General features: G+C 45.7%; 1 protein-coding gene across 2 annotated transcripts in view; it reads left to right on the forward strand.

The window, feature by feature from the left end:
* The window catches only part of si:ch73-22o12.1 (nectin-2), a 78,810-nt gene that overhangs the window by 503 nt on the left and 59,971 nt on the right, over positions 1–18,336 (forward strand). The gene's annotated exons all lie outside the window — the stretch shown is intronic.

Genomic DNA, 18,336 nt, shown 5'->3' on the forward strand with positions numbered 1-18,336 from the left:
AATTTAAGAGGAAACCCTGACTAACACCACCTGTCAGGGCGGTGACAGGAGCTGAGAATCAAGCAGGTGATTTCGTAACTCGCTGTAGTTGCGAGGTTTTTGGCTTTTTAACCCCTAAAATATAAGACTTGTGATAAGTGTCGTCATATGTTACTGTTTTCGTTTCCCTTTATTATTTCTGTCTTTTGGGAATCAGGTTTGACCCAAGTTTCGGTCGATGACTCAACGCCATGTTTAGTTTCTCTAAGGCGTGGCTCTGTGGAGCAAGGTGTTTTTCCCAGGTGCCTGCTGGCCTCAATATTACAGTCCTTTCCCTCGTTTAAACCGGGCCAGTCTGTCCTTGGTACTATTTCGCCCGAAGCCACTCTTACCAACGTCCCCATTCTTCTTTTCTTCCCTCTGTCCGCTCTTCATCTTCTATTAGTTACACTTCACTTGTGAAACATGGGGCTGAAACAGCTCCTAATGTACACAGAGGGGTGGGGGGAACAACATGCAACTCAAGCATTCTCACTGATATCTATCACACACTGCTTATTTCTGTTCTACTTGTTACTTCTGTACACTTTGTATTCAGTGAACCACTCCCTCCCTTTATTGGAAATGCGTTGCTATTACTTTAACGAGCAACAGGCCACCCTGGCTGTGTAAACAGATTAATTATTCAGCTCCTTTCCAGCCAACTTGAGCCCAGGTAGCCTACAGGTAGCACAGTGAGCAGGCCCTTAAACAAAAGAGAAACATTTCTGGCATGCAGTTAAACCATTAACATATGAATGGCATGAAACCAGTTCAACATTTTCTTTGCTTCCTCGCTGGGCCAGCTATTTGTTTTGTGCAGTAATTGGGGCAAGAATGTAGGACTAGATCTGGATCTGTGGCACGGCTACATTATACATTTTCAGAAATGTACACTAATGTATTTGATCGAGACGCTGTTTTAATTAAGACTCTTCTGACTTATTCATGACATGGACCTTTTTTTGTCCAATTTAATTTTACTGAACATGAAGTGCTCTTAGGGGAGGGGGGTAAAGTGGGGTAAACAAAACAAAAGGGTTTACATATTTATAAGCGAGGAAAAAAGGCAAGGCTTAACCAGTACACGGCTTTCTTTTATTTAAGTTGTGTTTTTCCAGAGTCAACCTTTGACCCCCTTCTGGGTAATAGTGAAGCAACTTGAGATGCAACTGCAGGGCTGGAACTCTTCACTTGTCTACTTTGCATTTTGCATTCCCCTCTCAAGCTGCACTGCATTCACTTACCTCCACCTTCTCTCGTCTGAGAAGTTAATTTAATTCTCTGCAAAGTTTCACTTCAATATGGCCTTTTGCTGCAATGTAAAAAAATTAATATTAAGGTTGATGGGTTTTTAATCAAGGAAGGCTTCTGTAGGTGCATATATACATGAAACTTAATAGAAACTGGCAGGTGGGGGTCTAGTTTAAGCTCCCCAAATTACACTATGATAGTAGACTCCCACCCCCCCTGAGTCAAGGTTGTGAGGGCCCATGGATGTGGGTCAGAAAGGCTTGGCCCATTACCATGGAGATGTTTTTGTTGGAAGAAGGGAGGGCTTATGTGAGGGGGAGTTCATGATGGGGGGTATGAGGCTATGGCATTGTGTTTATGGCTGAGTAAGCTGCGTGTTTGCAAGGGGCGGGGGGGTCTGGCTGCCTGCCTGAGAAACTTTTGGGCCTGCAGGGTCAGAGCCGGGGGAGGAGGCTGCTTGTCTGCTTCACATGTAAACCAGTGTTTGCCTGATACCTGCGGCCTGGCTGATTCAGAGGGTCCTCCCGAAGGCTCCCCTCAGTCCTTCAGGAAACAGGTGGCGGCTGCTGCATTGTGCGGCTGAGTTTCAGGATTGGCTGGAAAACTAAACGACCAGCGTCTGATTGAGACTGCCGACGCCCCACCTCCCCTCTTTCCCACCCGCCACTCCAAAAACTCCCTCGCTCTGGCCATCCTTCGCTCCCTCCCCCACCCGTCCGTCCCTGCCGTCGGCTACATACAGGGAGGCCTTGTTCTGCTCTCTTCTTTATTTCATCTATCTTTCCTTCTCTCCTGTCCGCTGCTTTTGTCTGAGTGACGGTATTCGTTAGGTTATTCAACTAGCCTCCCTCCCCCGTCTCCCAGCCTCTCTTTGGACCGAAGACTATGCTTTTTATGAAGGGAGCAACATGAAGACAGACAACAATGTGCATGTGACCTCTCCGTGCTCTGTCACCCTGGATGTAGGATGTCTTGTCATCCAAAGCAAAGAAACTGTGTTGACTTTTTAATATATTTCCCATAAATGTCTGGTAATTTCCCTGCATTTCCACATCACCCCGCCCTCCCATGGACACAAAGTGAATCAGAACTCTGAAGTGTTGTTTACTTTTGGCATTACTTCTTGTGCAACAGCTCAAACTATTTGCTCCTTCTCTTGGAGAGATTGTGGACAGTGAAGTCCTGCCAAGCCTGAGAGCATTCATCATTACAGCACAGAGAGGGAGAGAGCACCACACTTTGTCCATAAAGAGGAATTTGATTAATGGTTAATGAGAGGAGTTTGTTATTCTCCCTCCCTAATAATAAAAGAAGGAAAAAGCAAGTCTTTAGTTTGTCATTATTCCCAGCGGAGCGAAGGGCTTCAGTCTGGGTTTGCTTTTTGTGTTAATGGCTGTCTCAGTTAGGTCCTATCATTATGTAAATGAGCCGTCCTCGCCCCTTTGCACCAGCCCTGTAAATGTCAGAAGGAATTGAAAAGGTCAGGTGTGTGTCTATAAGTATAAAAAAGAGTCTTGTTCTTGCTGTGGAATTTGCCCACACACACACACTCACACACCACTAACAGGCGAACATTCCTGTTTAAATGACACATCAATAACACCCCGCTCCCACCTTTATTATCACCGTTAAGAGTTTGTTGATTCAGACATAAAAGTGTGCTTGGATTTACAGCTTAATGGAGATGTGAGTTTGAAATCAAGCGTGTGTGTGTGTGTGTGTGTGTGTGTGTGTGTTTGGCAAATGTGGCCCTATTAATTTTGAATAACTAAATTGTAGAATGAGTGAGGCAAACATTTGGCATTTTACCAAATGAGCCAAATGCTTCAGACAGTTTTCTATTATTGCATGTTGTTTCACGAGGTACGCAATGGGAAAAAAGTGATTCAGCTTAGTGGCAATATTTAATGGCTGCCTCGAAATGGAGTACCTCTTATCTAACATTAACCAAGAGATGGAAGGAAAGCTTTTTAATAGACGTATTGAAAACTTTTTAGCGGCAGGCACTTTCAATATTTAACAAACCCTTCTTTTAAATGAAGCTTTATTGATTTAAATAATGTTGATCCTCGGCATCTTAACAGGGTTTTAGATAGAAAGATATTTTGATAAATGGCTTTCAGTGGAATTACTTTTGCTCTGCAGACTTTTCATCAGCTATGAACAGAAACACAAAGGATCCTTTGGGTTTATTGTTGACTTGGCAACTATTATTAGATGGGATGGATGGGTCTGAAGAGAGGGAGGTCGATGAGCACGAGTCACTGAGTCTTGTTTCATTTTAGACCGCTATTGGACCACAAATACAATTGAGTAAACACACACACAAAGCTGGTGATGAATAAGGGCAGGATCTGCAGGCTGCGCTGTAAGTAAAATGACATTCCAATAATAGGGATGAGCCGTCACATCTCACGATGATGGTGCATGTGTGCGTTAGTGTTTCCTGGAGGAAATGGTGTGTATCATCCTCGTCTGCAAACCCTGTTATCTCCCTCAGACATCGGATCTGAGGACATCCTTTTGTATCTCTCCCTGCTCGTTTAACAGACTCTCTTTAAGGACGCTTTTGCTCCAACTTGTAAGTAATGATAGAGCGCAAACCAGGAGCTCTGTGACAGGCTCCATGTCTATCTTTTCACCCCCCTCTCCGCCTACATGTTCACGTTGGATGTTGAGGTCACACTGAGAGCCCCCCCCCCACAGGGATGTTTGTGTTTGGCTCCCGGGGGTTGCCAGACTGCTGGAGTCGGCCCCATCTGATCCAAAATGAGCAAAAGTCCTCGTCTTAGAAGGAATGCCAAATGACATTAGCATGAATAGGGGCAGCTGAGGGGCTTCCAAAAACACAAATGATGTCTTTGGAAGAGGTTAAACTGCTATCCAACTAAAACCTTTAGCTCACACACTGATACGAGTTCACTGCAAGAGCCCAATCCAAAATGCACTCCAACCACCCACGATAGAGTCTCATAATGGCGAGTTTTAATGCTGTTCTGTTATGCAGGAGCAGCATGCCAGAACCTTATCTCGTATAAAAATGCTATAAGGCATGTGGCTCACTTTATTTTTCAGTCACACACTCACTTTTCCGCACCATTAGTCGAGATACCTTCTGCCAATTTTGCATTTCCTTACGTCTAACAAACCCCAGATGGAATTTAGGGAGATGCAGGTCAAACACATCCCAGCTCCACCGATGTGGAGAATGAGCGTCGAATTCAAGATGCAATGAGAGGCAGCCAAACTCTTTAAAAATCCCCTTAATTAACTAGACTTGGGAGATGGGCGTCCCTGTGACCCCCGCTGTAGTAAAAATCACAGAGGATGAGGAGGCGCAGGGGGTTGACTGTCAACATTTTTCAAATTTCACACTGCAGCATCTCGGCGAGAGGGATGAAGGAGGATTTCAAGAACAGTGTGAGAGAGTTAGCCATGGAGGCCGGGAATTATCAGCTCATTTGTAATTTACTCGTACCTCCCCTCCCCTCCTTGTCCTCTCTTAAAGCATGAGATCCATTTTTAACATCCATTGTAGGAAAAGGACCGCATGCACCAACCGTTCTCTTTTTATTATACTTACCTGACCTGCAGCCTCCCGCTGTCATCTCTCCTCCCATTTCTTCTGTCTTTGTCACATTCTTTTATTTCATAAATCCTCCGACCGGTGGACTCAGCAGATCTCTGTGCAGCGTAGCACTGAGGCCCTTGACTGTGTGCTCCTGAGCACATCCCTACACACGCACACACATGCACACGGCGGCTCATTAGCAGTCACCTTAATGTGTCTAAATGTAGTTGGGGGTGTGGAAGGTGCTGTGTTATTGATCCCGTATTGAACGGTGGATGATGCAGTGCCCTTATGTGATATTGAAAACATTTAGGTCTCGCTCTGCCGGCGTGACAGCACCATGAAACATCTCTCTCTCTCCCCTCCTCCTCTGCTAATCCCTCCCTGCCCCCAGTTTGTGAAATGTCGAGGCAATTTTGCTGTTACTACTTCTTTCTTTTTTTTACACACATTTTGCTGCTGTGCAGGTGACATTACATCCGTTCTGTTGCCTATCTGCACACCTCTGCTGTTCTATTAACACACACACACACAGAAAGATGTGCTACATCTTCGTCACATCTGACATTGACAAGGTCATGTCAAATTCACACTTATCATAGGCAGTGGACAGGCTGGCTACAGGAGGAAATTGAATTCAGCGTGGCGGGGTCCTGTCAGGCCTCTCGGAGCAGGATATAGAGTCAGACTCCTCCCAAAAAAACCTCATGCACACAGTCTGCTTTCAATTCAGCCCGCTTTCCTCTAAATCCAAGCTGACCGATTTTGAGGAACAGGATCAAATTACACACTGTAATATAAAGAAAATGTTGTGTTCTTTATAGATATCATCTCTGAAATATGAGGTAACTGAAACAGAATAGCGGAGATAATGCACAACAGGTTATTTCTCATGAAAGCAAAGCAGAGTGATTCAGAATCCAGCCGTGTGTGAGATCCAACAACTCAATCTCACTGCTGATACTGGTGCTATCTCTTTGTTTCACTTGTTAGTTTTTCCCAGGCCGATAAACAAGCACCGCTGTCGTTATTGGTCTCCGGAGCCTTGAAATGGCAAGAGCATTCAAATCCTGCCCTGAAGCAAACGGCACATTAAGGTCAGACAGAGGCAGCAGGTTTACCCAGTCATCAGGCCGCTGTTTTGTCAACGGGGCGTGCCGGGGTTTGTTTGGTGTGGCTCCTCAGGGAGAGCAGGTCCTCCTTTAGTTAAGGCGATCACTCTCATTCTTGTCTTAAACTGATTGCCTGCTTTCTAATCAGACACTTTCTCCCCCCCCCCACACTGTCACGTTTTAACTCCTCCATCTTGATTCCCTCCGTCGCTGTCTCACCCTGTTTACGTCTTCGCCTAATGCTCTAAACTTCCTCCTCTCTGTAATTTGGTCTGCATAATTGCTCCATCTGCTTCGTAAACTGCTGTCCCTTCACTGTATCTCCCTTCCTCCCCTCGTCCTATTCTTTGTTCTCCATTTCTCTCCGTTCTTACTCATCAATCCCTCGTTTCTGCTTCTGTAATTGGAATGTCTGTTGCTTTCCTCCTCTATCCTCTTACTCTCTTCACTCCCCCTTAATCTCTCTGCCTCTCTCCTCCCCTCTCTGGTGGCTTTTCTTCCTCTCTCCATCCCACCGTCCAATTCCCCAGTTGTCTCCTCCACCTATATCAGCCCCAGAGTTTCTCTTTAAGCCCATCCAAACTGCCTCTACTACTTTCCCCTCTCCAACTCTCATTTTCTCTCCCTGTCTCTCGCTCCACTTTTCTCTCTACCTCCTCGCCCTCACACATTTGTATTGCAGGCGTCTACCTTCCTACCTCTCCTAACGAGGTCGTGTTTCTTTTTTCTTCTCCACATCAATCACTCTCCCTCTCTCCTACGTTTTTTCCCTCCTTCCCCTGTAATGGCCGAGCACGCCTCCTCCCTCTCCTCGCCCTGCTGGGCATTTATTTGAAGGTTAAGTTGCTGTGACACTTTTACAGTGTTTCACCCACCTCACCCCCATCCCCCGATTGGCTCACCCTCGCCCATGCTGCGGGTAACAAACGTCATCAGTCAGAATACCTTGTAATCGTCTCACAGAGGGGACATTTTCAACCACAACTTCCTCGAACAGAAACAGCATATTTACGTCACGGACACGTTCCTAGGGCAGATTTGATGGTTGAATCACTCGATTACTCTAGAGAGGACGGGAAAGGAGAAGTGACAGAGCAAAGGGTGGTAAAGCGGGGAGGAAAGGAAACAGAGTTTTATTCAATTTCTGCAGAGCTAACCTGTCGTGCAATGCAGGATCAGGCTGACAATGTCCACTCCCCTGCTGCTGCATGCTGTCACACACGCTTCTCCCCCGCAGGCGCTTACCGGGCCGGTAATGTAGCTTGACTCATCTAACAAGATCCTCTCACTGGAGTTTGAATGGGGCTCAAATCGGAAGAGTTAATTCCCTACAATGTACTTCAGCAGAAAACTGGCTTTGTGACAATTATTGTGCATTTTATGGTCTGAAGGGTGCTCTCCACATAAATGTATATTTAATCATCTGTTTAGGGCTGAACTGTAGCGTTATTCCATTTACAGCTAATCTGTTGTGGTCAACAGTTGTTTGGCCTTTAAGTCTATTGGTGTTTCCCAAGGCCACAATATAGTCATCAAAACTTTTGGTTGGTCAGCAACTCTGAGAGATTCAGTTTACTGTCACGGAGGAGAAAAGAAACCATAAAGCAATGACCTTTAAAGAATAGATGACAGTAGTTTAAAAACTAGTCGTAGAATCTTTGCAGCTTTACATATGACCCCGTTTTTATTTTGTCAATAATCTATGAATTTTTTGAACTTTTATACCAAACGTATTGAGAACGCTCCACCAAATATTTAATATCAGTGTCAGTAAACGTCCCGACAAAAATCTCCGCTGCGATAAACAATTTCTTGTTGATTTTAAAACAAAAACAAACGGATATCTGAATTTGTTCCTTTATAATACATCTTAAAAGTATTGATGAAATGTTTAACAGCCATTTAACAAAAATCTATTTTGATAGTGGATTAATTATTTGCAGTCACTCAAATGTGTTTACTTTCTTCTTCACATATTGGTTTGATGACCAGACACAACATGCCTGAGAAATCACCATGGCTACGATGAATCACACTTTGTTAACCGTATGCATAACAAACACTTGCTCAGGACTAACTCAGCAGAGGTTGTTTTTTTTAGTCTGTCAGCTTTCTGACACACTGGTTGTTATTCCAAACAGAGACCCTATTGTTCTCAAACTTAGAGACCCTCCTCCTCCTTCCTCCCTTCAGGCTCTCCCCCTCTAATCCAGGTGAGGCGAGGGAGACCATTGAAAAGGCCACCTATTGTCCTCCCCCCTTCTTCCCCCTTTCGCCCCCCTCTGCACCACACCTGTATCAATGCACAGGCTGGCCTTTGAGTAGCGGCCCTGCAGGGAGAGTGGCTCTGTAACCGGAGATGATGGGGTGGTTTCTGTTGAAATGGAGGCTGACGGAGAGGCTTTCTGTGTCGGTGGGTTGACCACTGTGGTGGCGTTCTGTAACACCAGTACACCAGTCCTCCAAGGCATGTGTGTGTGTGCGTGTGTGTGCAAATATTCTGCACTTCCTGCTCCTGCTTCATACACTTGCTTGTTATCTGGCTGTTCTGGCTTTCTGTCTTAGCCTCTTTAGGAAGAGATAGGAGGGAGGGAATAAGGGATGAGAGAGCCGGAGACACAGTATCTTCTCTGCTGACTAGTTCTTGTCACCGAGGCCCCTGTGGGTGTGTGTTCGCTTGGAGCCTCTCCTGAACCCACCTCCCTTTTTTTGTTTAAACCTTTCTAAAATGAAACACTTTAACTGCTTTTTTGTGTCCTTTCCTCTCTTCCCACTTCTCTTTTCTCGCAACAAGCTTGCGGCTGATTCGTGCACCAGTGATTCATGAATTTGTGTGTGTGTGTGTGTGTGTGTGTGTGTGTGTGTGTGTGTGTGTGTGTGTGTGTGTGTGTGTGTGTGTGTGTGTGTGTGTGTGTGTGTGTGTGTGTGTGTGTGTGTGTGTGTGTGTGTGTGTGTGTGTGTGTGTGTGTGTGTGTGTGTGTGTGTGTGTGTGTGTGTGTGTGTGTGTGTGTGTGTGTGTGTGTGTGTGTGTGTGTGTGTGTGTGTGTGTGTGTGTGTGTGTGTGTGTGTGTGTGTGTGTGTGTGTGTGTGTGTGTGTGTGTGTGTGTGTGTGTGTGTGTGTGTGTGTGTGTGTGTGTGTGTGTGTGTGTGTGTGTGTGTGTGTGTGTGGTCTGAGCGACAGAAAAAGGCTGAATGCTAGGGGGAAAGGTATGGAGAGAGGAAATCTGTTGCGATGCCAGCCCTGATTAGAGCGGTAGCACTCGCCATTTAAATAGACACAGCCTTGGGAAGATGGGGGTGTGTGTGTTTGGGGGGGGGGGGGGGGGGGGGTTGGTGAGGATGTGGTTCCTTTGCTTGTGTAAACTAACACAAGTGCTCTGGTTTTAAATAGAAGTCCCTGCGGCTCCACCTACCAACTTTTCCTTGTTCATTTGTTTGTGCATCGCCTCTCCCTCCTCTGACTCTCTCCATTTTGCTCTTTCACTCCAACACTGAACGACTTTTTCTGCCGCAGATTATTGATGTCCTCATCACGTTTCCCTCCATCTATCCTCCTCCTCTGCATTCCTTCACGTGACACCTTCTCATGTGGCCTGTGCCAGACAGTTCCCTCTCTCGTTCAATTTATCTCCCCTCTTCATTCCTTCCAGATGACTCTCTCTCTCTCCCCTCACTCTACCTTTATCACCTCAGCCCATTGTGAGTTAGCTTCCTTCCTCTCTCCCCTATCGTCCACATCTTCTAACTGTTTCCCCTCTTTTACGTCACTCTTCCTCTCTGAACCTGGCTCGACCCGCTTCTCTCAGGTTTGAGTGTCCTACTTTGATTTCTTCTGCCTCCTTCCTTCTTCGCTTCTCCTCTCCCCTCCTCTCCTCTATCTGGTGTTTATTTACATAGAAAGGGATGAAGGCAGGGGCTGTCAGGACAGATTGATGGATGGCGAGAGGCCATGGGTGAGGGGATCTGGGCGTTTGATGGACGCCCCTGTCAGTCAGGAGACTACTTAAAGAATTGGCTCGTTCGTTATTGTAAAAAGGTGTGGAAGACTGCCGGCTTTATTAGCGTTCTTCTCATCACTGGTGTCCGTTTTGTTCTCGTAGATCAGAATCAGAATCAGAATTCCTTTAATAATCCAACAGCGGGACATTTCCAGGGTTACAGGCAAGTAAAAAGAAGAAAAGCACAAATGAGTCATAAAATAAATACAAATAAGTAGACAACCATGGCTAAAAAAATGTGTAGCAGGAAATTAAAAGAATTAAGTGACATAAATAACATATTAAAGTATTGAGACCTTATAATAATGTATGCTTTTACATAAACGTGACTATTGCCCAGTACAATTGCAGGTGTGTATATTGCAGGTTATTTCCCAACACTGCCACAGCCTGTAGTATTGTGTGGGGGGTCTACCAGGGGCCCTGGTGGTTGTGACAATCCAACATTAGTTCCATAATAGTGTGGCTTTAAAGGAGAGAAAAAGTGATTTGTTTTTTTTAAAGGCTTTTCTTATCGATGTTTTGTTACAAAGAACCTCTCCATTGCCAGACGGTATGCCGCACCGCACGCCTGCCCTTTCTAAAAAGGCTTGTCCCTTTTTTTAGATGACATAATTATGCAGTGTCAACGTGTGACAAGCTGAGCGGCGCTGCATTGGAAGAATTAATATGCACGGCGTAGGAGGGAGCCTGTCCGTGATCTCCTAATGCTTAGCCACTCACTCCCCTCTGCTCTTCTGGGGAAGCCATCACATTTTGGAGTTATCTCTGAAGTCATCGCGGCTAATGCTCGTCTGGCTTCTCTCTTTCGCCCCGCCGTACGTTTAAAGGACTTGTATTATCTCCGTCTGTATTGCATGCATTTGTCAAGTGTAATGAATGCACATGAGTTTTAACTTGGTCATTTGATAATCGTTCTAGGGTTAATTGGCCAGAAGGGAATGTGATATCATCTGTGATATTCTAGAAATGCCAGCCTGATTACTTACTGAATGTGTAATTCAATAAGAGACTGTAATTCTGTGGAAGCAGTATAGATTTTAATGTGGCACTTTATATCCCATCTCAATCCACTTTAATAAAACTAATATTATTTATCTATATGTTATTTTAGAGACTTCTCCTTCCTTATAACCATCAAAAACGTGGATATGAAATGAAAAAAGAAAACTACAGTGCAAGACAAACTTTACAAATGAGTTTCAAATGGATTTCTCTGGTGGGAGTAAAGTTTTTTTTTCAAGTACGTGACATTAACAGTTATAGTGCAGACAGTGGAGTTGGAGTCCAGTGGTGCAGCTGCCAGCACCATATATCATAACACTGAGCACGGGTCAGGCCGGAGATGTTACCGAGCGTGCAACTTGAAATACTGCATCATCTCTCTCCGCCCGAGGAGATAAACTGTCAAAAGAAGCAGAGTTTTCACTCACGCTTATCTCAGCTTGAGCCGATAAACACGTTTTAAAACTGGTTTGATAATCTTAAGGCATCACGCTTCTTTTTTTTTCTTACTCTAGTTTTGCCAAAGCCGCATTAGAGATGTAACAACATCAGCCAGGCAGCTGTGTATCAGTGTCCGTATGTAGGGGTTCTGTCGGACACATCTGCAGCCAGAAGGAGTTTACGCTCAGACAGAAGAGCCAAACATTTCAAGATTTAGGAGACTTTATTGTCACTACAATGATACACACTCTGCTTACATGGACTCGAAATGGTGTTTGCACAACGCACAAGAGACGAAAGACAATGAAAAACATTTATTAAAAGATGGAATAGATAGTTCCAGTTTCTTACTTCTGAACAATCGCTTCTTTTTGTCTGTGTCTTGTGTGATAGGACACTGAAAACATTTAACTTTGCACTCGTTTTTTTGTTTCACAGAATCAACAATGAATGGAATAATTAAGATTTATTGGCAGAAAATAGGAGTTGCTTTCAGTAATACAGATTATATAATACAGAGTACATTTGATATCATTTTATTTTGATCCCTATCATAGCATTCAATTGGTTAAAGTGCCAGCACCAAACCACAGCCTGCCTGAGTTTCATCTACTGCAGTTCTTGGACCAATAACACAGAGCATAGAACAATGGGTGATTCCTGTGATTGGCTTTTAGCAAAACCATAAAAAAAACCAACTTGGTTTATAAATCAGGGTACGAAGACGATTGTATGAACAATTGCCTGGAGAGGTATCGATTCGTTTTTCCTCCTGGGATATTTCAGTCGAGGGGCCGTAACAACAACAACAACACCATGGGAGTCTCATTATGTATCAGGGTTGCACGAGATTGACAGGGCCACCGGCGCTGAAAAGTAAAGATCTGTGTTGAAACAAGGACGCTTTTGAGGACTTTCTGACAAATTGGAGACATGGGCCAGTCCAGCGTGAATTCATTAGATCACCTGACAGTCGACAAAGCCTCCTTGTGCTTTTGTCTGCAACAGAAGGAAACCGCAGAGATCATGTGAATGGCATGCAGCAGGATGAGCAAAGGGAGAGAGGCGAGTGCAGGCCTCTGCTGCTAGAGGTAAATGTATGTTGGCAGGAGCTTAAGGGAGGAAAAGAGTTAGAGAGCTAGAGGAGAGAGAAGCCTGTTACCGAACCATCAGGACTGGTAATGAGACACAGGTGCAGCCGGGGAACCACATCCCCTATCAGAGCAGGATGAGAAGACTGGAACTAAAACACTGTGGAGGCCCAGACTCAAAGCAACGTTTCACTTTGACAGAACATTATTACTTATTAGCAACCGCACCCCGTAGGAGTTCTCGAACAATCACCCGAAAACAATGGGCACCCTGGGGACGCGTCATTACTCTGGGCGCCCGGGCTTTATCTAACTATTCATTTGCATCTATTTTGGGTGCCTAGTTAAAAAATCGCAAGTGCAACATATTAAAAACGAGCGTGACGCGCCGCCCCGTCGTAGGAATAATTCTGTGTCTTTGTTTGTAGTTCATCATCGTCTCTGATCATCTCATTTAGACTTGGGGTTTCAAACATATGCTAATGAACGAGGCGCCGGGAAAAGCCAAAGCGTTGCAACACTGCGACTGATTCCAGCACTTGATTGTTAATGAACTTATATTTGGGTGCGCTCGCTAAAAACAGAAAGTGTTGGATTAGTTGGGGAAAAAAAGCTGCTTCTGAAATTGGTTAGCGAGGATGGCTGCATTGAGAAAAAGATTAAGGAGGACCGAGGGGAGAATGTAAGGTGACAGATTGAGATATGGGAGGCAGAGGAACAGAGAGGCAAACGAAGGAAGAAGGGCACAAGCTGCACAGGAAAAGGTGTTAAGAAGTGTCAGGGGCATTGAGGTGTGTGTGTGTGTGTGTGTGTGTGTGTGTGTGTGTGTGTGTGTGTGTGTGTGTGTGTGTGTGTGTGTGTGTGTGTGTGTGTGTGTGTGTGTGTGTGTGTGTGTGTGTGTGTGTGTGTGTGTGTGTGTGTGTGTGTGTGTGTGTGTGTGTGTGTGTGTGTGTGTGTGTGTGTGTGTGTGTGTGTGACATACTGCCGCAGGCTATAGGTGGGGTGACTACTCTCGCTTCTGCACTTGTTTTTCATCTCCAACTTCCAGATCTGTGAAATCCACAAAGCAGATGGAGGGGCTTAGGAGGGGAGGACTCCCCACAGTAAACAAGTGTGCGGGCGATGCAGCGCAGGTGCAGTCGGGGAGGGCATGTGGTCTGTTTGAATGCTCGACATCACACAGTGTAAGAGAATGGCCTTTGAATTCAGCCAGTACCGTTTCAGTAAATATTTTGGAAGGTTCATGCTGCGCTTGTAGATTGTTCCTTTAAGCGGCGGGGGTGACTCGACTTGGAGGAGATGAGAAGGGAAGGAGGCAGCGGCCCGGAGGAAACTGTGAAGCAGCAGCTATGTTTATTCCACCATGCAGAGACGTGGACACAAACCGGGCTTTGTCTCGCCCGGACTAACCTAGCGTTAGAGCTAGCTGCGAGACCTCGGAGACGCTAGCATGAACTGCCTGCTCTTTCCCCTTCATTTGCTGCCAAATGACATCGCTTACTTTGCTGCGGGGTTGCCCTCGCCATCATAAATGAACAATGTGTACGGCTCAGGGTCACCGCCTCTCCACGGGGTGCTTCTCCGCAGGCCGAAGGTGTACACTACAGGACACGGAGGAGCTCTGCATAAGATGTAACTCACGCTGAGGCCGGCTTGTTAGAGAGACGTTTGATCTGTCTCATTTTCTACTGTGCCGCCGCGGCGCGAGTCAGAATAAACACTTGGAATAACACGTACACGCCAAACACGCATGACCTCCACGGCGGCCCCTGTGGTGTAGCATGTATCTTTTTTTTTGTTGTTGCTGCTATTGTGTTAGGGGCAGGGCAGCTCCAGTGGGGGATGAGGGATAAGAGGGGTCATTCATTCATCTCACACACACACACACACACACACACACACACACACCTCCCTCACAGGCCTTTCATCTTTACTCTCACAGGCTTCTCTTGTTCTGTCAGTCTCGCTGAAGAAAAAGAGGGGAGATAGAGAGAGAGATGGGAGGAAGGATGTCAGGGGAGGGGGTGGGAAAACGGGGCGGAGAAAGAAAAGGACAACTAGTAATTTGAGTTCTGTGTAAAGTCATCCAGCAGACCCCCGCCTCCCTCCATCTGCATCAGAGGGAGAGTAACAGGTTGCAGAAGTTCTCTCTGCTCCTCTGCCATTTGCTTCTCATCTTGTTCCATCTCTTTAATTGTATCCTTCTCATCCTCTCATCACCCCCCCCCCCCCCAGGCCGCCTCCCTTCCACTCTTCCTCTGTCCATCCCTTCTCTCCCCCCGGGCTTGCCTCGGTGGGTCGGTTCCAGTCTGTCTGCTCGCTGATGACTCCACTCGGAGCAGATGTGATTCTCAGCAGCTGTTGCTCTGCAGCATCACCCCCTCATGCACTCCCCCCCCCACCTCCCCCCTCTTCTATATCTCTCTCTCCGCCTTCCCTCCAATGTCTCTGATGTTATTTATCTACATATCTGTGTGTTCTCTGCTAACTCAACTGTAAATGTTTCTTTTTTTCTTATCTCATGTCTTCGTTGTCTTTCTCTGACCGAGTCTCACGCATTTCGTTTCCCCCCCCCCCCCCCATGTGAGACAAATGGCGGCCATTGATGGCAGCACTGCGGAGGGCAGACTGGAGCACATTGTTCCGCCATAAATCCGGCAAAATGAGAGAAAAATGTGTGTGTCTGTCAAAGGAAGCGTGTGTTTTTTTTTTAAGTAGTTGTTTTCTTTCCATCACTGTGCTGTTCAAAGCCGGGCCCAGAGCTAGAATAAGAATCTCTGTGGGCAGCCTGATGTTCAGATGTATGGAGACACTTAAAGAATGATGAAGAGGGTTTTATTAAGGCCTCCTCCCGTCGGAGCCCTGCGCTTCTTCACAGAGACTCATTAGAATCTTTATTGGCTCCCTCTGTTAATTTCTTTGCCTCCATTTCTGTGGGGATTGTCTGGCTGGTGAACTGAGCATCCTCTGACAGGTGCCCTCTTGTCTGAGATTAAAAGAGAAGAGGGAGAGGAGTTGGAGGCGGAGGATGGAGCGTGGGGGTCACGTCACTTTGATGACTTCAGCCTGGAGGAATCTGTTTGTGGACAGGCGTGTGGGTGCGTCTGTGTGGCAGTGCCTGTGTGTGTGTGTGTGTGTGTGTGTGTGTGTGTGCAGAGGCATGCGTGTGTGTCACATCTGTAATTGGCTGCTCACAGCTCAGCCTCTGATCTTGTGGAAATCTGGGATCAGCGTGGCAGATCCGCGAGCTAATCAACACTCAGAGCCGGCACACAGGAGCGCCAACCTGCGCTGCGCCCCGGAGGCTGGAATATCAGCGCACCCGGGATTTAATCGCTCCAAAAATCCCTTAATGGGAAACGTTACATGCAGTCTAATTTGAGGATGTGGAGATAAAACTTTCTGTGTGTGTATCTGAGGTGAGAGCAATGGTATTCTGTGTGCACATGACTGAAACACAGATAAGGGATATCGAGCGCCATTTTGCCCTCTGTGCTCGGAGATGATAAGATTGCCGCAAGGCCAGATCACCGGTGGCTCTATTTGCACCCTCTCCTGTCTCTCGGCTCAGAGAGCTCATGGTGGCATACGGCGCGGCGTCATTGTGAAATTCATAAGGGGGATCATCACTCATTCCTGGTTCCCCTTTGAGGACCGCGCTAATTAGCCGGCGTCTGTGATTAGTTGGCTTGTGTTTGATCTGCTTCACTCCTCTCGCTCTCAGTCGGGAAAAGGCTGACTGCCTGGGCCAGGATTTGGCTGCGAGGTGCACCAAACACACTCGAGCTGACACACAAAGACGGAAAAACAAGACACACAAAGATGCACACAGCGGCACACTGCCTTTCTGAGACTCCGCAGGTGGCCTCAGAGACACAGTATCACGCACGAGCTGCAGTGCTCCAAACCAAAGCATGCAGCGAAAGAGTCCTGTTAATATTTTACTACGGCATGCCAAGAACTATGTTTACTTTCACTTAGAGAGAGTTTCAGCCTGTCGATGAAAGTCCCCTGAATAACCAAGTGCTGACAACACAGGGCGTGGGCGGCTGTCTGAGAAGTGGATTTACTTAACTCACCCCCGAGTGATTACAGCTGAAGATGGGCGAATTGTGAATGTAATTAAATTTGTACAAATCCCCCTTTGCTCCCCTTTTTGCATTTGGTCTCATTGGCAAAGCACAGTAGGGGACATCGTCGCCACATTAATATGACACAAATACGAGCAATTCTTCGGTGCGTGACGGAGCGCTGTCTAATTACACAGAAGCTGTTACATTGAAAGCCCCGTCTGTCCTTGAAGCTGGCCACTGGAGCATAGGCAGGGCCGTCTCTGTCTGCTCATACCCCCATCTATCTATCCCTCACCTCCCAATCCTCTATCTGTCACTCTGCCTTAAGGGTGTAAATGGCAAACAAAGGCACCTGCAACACAATGCAATAGGGAGCTGACGGGAAGGCTGCAGCAGAGTGTCTGTTGTGCTCCTCATGATCTCTTGGAAGTGACTTCAATCATAGGGTGATCAATTGTCGCATCATTGTGACTGCTGAGCCTTTACGGGCTTAATCCAGGCCTCAAACAGCTCTTTGCCTCTCAGGCAGGTAAAGGTGTTCAAAAGGCCCTATTGTGCTTCTTTTCAGGTCCATATATTTGTATTTTCTGTCTCTACTGTGACATGTCTCCATGCTTTGATGTTCAAAAAGCTCTTCATTTTTCTCATACTGCCTGTGCTGCAGCACCTCTTTTCACCCTCTGTCTGAAACCAGAGCCCAGTCTGCTCTGATTGGTTAGCTGGTTCGTTCTTGTTTCAATTTTTCAACCGCTTAGAGATGTCCCGCCCCTTAGCCTATCACGTACAATGCGTTGGAGTGCTAGCCTATAGAAGTGTGAGTGTTACATAGGGATGTCACCATGTTACAGAAGTAAAGAAAGGAGTCAAATGCAGGCGTTTCAGGCAGGGCGGATGTGTGTGGGACAGATACTCCCCACATTTGGGATTTGCAAGCCATTTACATGCACCAAAACGTATATATAACACACTACAGGAGAGGGAATCTTATAGAAAGCATAATAGGAAGTTTATTCTTCAAAATAAAACTAGATAAGTTAATGCTTTCTGTCCTCCGGTTTGAAATACAATGCTGTTTTTATTTCTAATAACCTTGTTAAGTGAACTTTTGCTTTCATTATGTCTACTTGGTACTTTTGTCTGACAGACGGCAGAGTTTCCAGTGAATGGCATTGGGCTGGTTGACCTTGTTTCTTTGTATAACATGTTGTAAACTGACAGCAACAGAGGCTGTGATTATGTTCAGTCCATACACCATGGTACTGTTTTGATCCATTGAAGCTTTGTTGCTTTTATAATAGGTTGTAAAATAACCATTATTTTCTCTTTTGAATAAACAGATGATTATATATTCTGATGAAAGCCCATCACAATGTCAATCTATACTATGAAAACGTTTTTTTTTTTTTAAAAGCATAAAACCCTCACTTTTGAGACGCATGACTAGAATCTGAGCTTGATAAATTACCTTATTAATGAATAGATTTTCAATTAGTTTATTGTTTTTGATGGTTGACTAAGCGATTAATCACCTAATCATTTCAGCATTTATAAACTATATAGAGTTAAATAACAACACATACAGAGTGACGCCACTATTAACACAAAGTCCAGTACAATGTTTGACTATCAATTAAGGTGGCTTGTAAACACAGTGATGAATAAGCATTGTTACCAAAGAGCTTCTCGGTTGGAAAGAGCAATTATTCTTAGTCACTTTTATCAATTTTTTATCAGAGATTTTTGAACCTCTTCTGTTATCTGCCTTTAATAGCT

The sequence above is a fragment of the Eleginops maclovinus genome, chromosome 3 (assembly GCF_036324505.1).
Source record: "Eleginops maclovinus isolate JMC-PN-2008 ecotype Puerto Natales chromosome 3, JC_Emac_rtc_rv5, whole genome shotgun sequence".
NCBI classification, from domain to species: domain Eukaryota; kingdom Metazoa; phylum Chordata; class Actinopteri; order Perciformes; family Eleginopidae; genus Eleginops; species Eleginops maclovinus.